A 3,502-nucleotide genomic window follows, 5' to 3' on the forward strand; every position below is an offset into this window, starting at 1 on the left:
AGAGGACAGTGCTGGAATCAGGCCAGCTACCCATGACACCAGCCCCTTCCGTGGTGTCAATTATTAACAGCCTCATTGTGGTGCCTTTTGATGAGTTTGCACAGGCAGGGAATGGGGCATTAAAGATTAATTAACTCCACACTGTACATTGAGAACATATATAGCTCAGACAGATTTGACTATAATAACAGCTGTTTATCCCTCCTGAGTGCAATAACTGTTTTTAAAATGCTTCTGTCTTTTTTTTCCCACAAAGTGATAAGCAGCTGCATGATTTCATTTTTTAAAATGTTTTTTCTTCCTTTCCATCTGTCTTCCCTCATTATCTCTTATCAGTCTCTTCACACTATCTGAATTGCACATAGCTGTCAAAATAACAAGCCAACAAGGACAACTACTTCTACAGATCTTGTACTGCTACTTATTGTAACAGCAGTAGAAACAATTATTCTAATAGAAAACTATACATCAACTATATTACCTCTCAAACACTTTGTTGCAGAGGCCTACATTTGTAGTGGTCTTCTTTCCAGACCACTGTCAGTTATCTTTTAGTAGTAATTTCAAATATTCTGGTTTGATCAAAGAGTTCAGCATTTATAATTCTAAATGTATTTATTAAAGGGAGAAGAAGAAGAATAACATCCAAACAGGTCAAGTCCTGGACACTGTCCTGAGTCACACAACCCAATCAATTCCCATGAGCATCTAACAGAGATGCAAACAGCAAAACATATTGGATTACAATGTTTCGCTTGTATTTGGAGGAACATTCTAGAAATTGTGAGTGTGTTATTCTGGAGCTGGCAATTATTAATAATAATAATTGCTTACACTTATATAGCGCTTTTCTGGACACTCCACTCAAAGTGCTTTACAGGTAATGGGGATCCCCTCCACCACCACCAATGTGCAGCCCCACCTGGATGATGCAATGGCAGCCATAGTGCGCCAGAACGCTCACCACACATCAGCTATCAGTGGGGAGGAGAGCAGAGTAATGAAGCCAATTCATAGATGGGGATTATATTAGGATGCCATGATTGGTAAAGGCCAATGGGAAATTTGGCCAGGACACTGGGGTTACAGCCCTTCTCTTTTCGAGAACCCCCCTGGGATTTTTAATGACACAGAGAGTTAGGACCTCAGTTTTACACCTCATCTGAAGGACGGCGCCTGTTTACAGTATAGTGTCCCCGTCACTATACTGGGGCATTAGGACCAACATGGACCAGAGAGTGAGTGCCCCCTGCTGGCCCCACTAACACCTCTTACAGCAGCAACCACAGGTTTTCCCAGGAGGTCTCTCATCCAGGTATTGACCAGGCTCACACCTGCTTAGCTTCAGTGGGTTGCCAGTTGTGAGTTGCAGAGTGATATGGCTGCTGGGCAATCTGAAATTTAGATTTCAGGAAATATTTTTGACTACAAGTGGTCATGGGTGAAAATGGTTTAGCATTTTTTCCCACTCTAACTGTGAAAAAAACAGGACAGAATGGTTTTACACTGAAAGAAAATAGTTGAAACATTTTCTGTCAGTATTTATTTTGTGTGTGTCTGTTACTAGGTCCTCAACACTGCACTACAGCAGAGATACCACTTGCTAGTTGTACTGCCTTCAGTATGATACTAGGGTGATTCTGTTGTTGTTGTTGTTGTTGTTGCTGTGCTTCTTACTGTCTGTGGCTGTGCTACCTAATACTCCAGTGTGAAACAGCTATGTTCTCCAGATGTACTCACAACCAAAGGACAGGAAACACAAAGGGGAACCATTTAATCAGTGCACAAAATCCTCTTGAATTGTTTTTCAGGTAGCATAATGCTTATTTGGTTCCCCGGCATACTTGATGGAAATTAGCTCTGTGAAACTTAACCAGAGAATCAGTTACCATGGCAACAGTTTTTGTAAATCATAGAACAGTGTCTGTAACGACAACTGTAAAAAATTAAATAACAGTGATATAAACAGGATAAATTATTTAAAAATGGCAACGGAATCTGGAGGAGACTAAATTATTCAAACAAAAACAACTTCAAGAAAATACTGGGCATCATTTAATTAAAAGATAAATTGATTAAGTTAAGTTAAAATTTTAAAATTAAATTTCAAATAAAAGTTGAAAATAATTGCCTTGCTATAGTGTAGTTTCCTGTGATGGGTAGAAAAAAGTATTTAGCAAAGGTAAGGAGTAATGTCGTTCTTTTAAAGAGATTTAATTGTTTGGTTTAATTTTCTGTATAAAAATGTAGTTATTGGTTTTAAGATATAAATCAATTCAAAAGCTACATGGCCACAACCAGGATGTACACCACTGGGGTGGTGCAGTGGTGCTGTGGCTGGAAGGTTGCTGGTTCGAATCCCACGGTTGGCAGAGAAATCCTACTCCGTTGGGCCCCTGAGCAAGGCCCTTACCCCAGCTGCCCCAGGGGCGCCATATAAATGGCTGACCCTGCGCTCTGACCCCAAGCTTTTCTCCCTGTCTGTGTGTCTCATGGAGAGCAAGTTGGGGTATGCAAAAAGACAAATTCCTAATACAAAAATTGTATATAGCCAATAAAGTGATCTTATCAACGTCATTAAGTTCTTAGGAGAATTTAGGGTGAGACCCCAGTATATGACACAGCCACAGACCTTGGTAGTTTTACCACTCCTGGGAATCTGCGCCGCCTAGCGGATCATCTGGTTACTACAACACGTGGAATGCCACAAACCAACTGAAACCAAAACAGGCGCCCCCTGTTCACAACACAGAACGACAAAGAACTATTTCTGAATTTCCCCTTTTAAGGCATGGATCTCGCACTACTGGTTATAATCAGCCCTTCTAAAATTATTCTCACGCTATGTCATGTAGTCTTTTTATATTAAAGGCGCAGTGAGTGTATCATACAAGAAACAACTATAATGATAATCGGTAAGCATTTGCTGCTTTATCGTCGCATTGAAATACAAAAGTAATAATACACATTAAATCGATAACATTCAATTGTGGGTAAGCTATATGTGCTATTTGTTCATATGTCTCCCTAATTGTACATTATTGAAATAAACAAGACAACCATACTTTTTATCATAATTCAATCACTCTTAAGTCCTTCATTCGCTATACGTTTGCTTAGGTACAAGAGCTTTCTGTCACAATGCTGAATGCTGGTGCTGCTGGCTGCAGCTCTTTGTGCAGTCCTACACACATGACCTCCCACACGCAGGATGTCTTTAACAGGGCTTTGGTAATAACCAACACTTCGTGGTTATGTGTAGTTTTGCCTGCTGTTCCAGGCTGGACATTTTCCTGAGCCTTTTGTGAAAGATTTTCTTAATTTACGTTTAAGTGTGCATGTTAATAAGAATATATAAACTAGGTAATCCGACCAGGCATCGCATAATCTCCAGCACAAAATCTGCACTGTTTTTCAGCAATTGATCCTTTACCGGACTACAAATCCCAGGATGCCCTGTTGCGAGTCTGCCCCTATGAAAGATCCCTCCCCGGCGCACTGC

Source organism: Atractosteus spatula, chromosome 7 (genome assembly GCF_055471065.1).
Source record: "Atractosteus spatula isolate fAtrSpa1 chromosome 7, fAtrSpa1.hap1, whole genome shotgun sequence".
NCBI classification, from domain to species: domain Eukaryota; kingdom Metazoa; phylum Chordata; class Actinopteri; order Semionotiformes; family Lepisosteidae; genus Atractosteus; species Atractosteus spatula.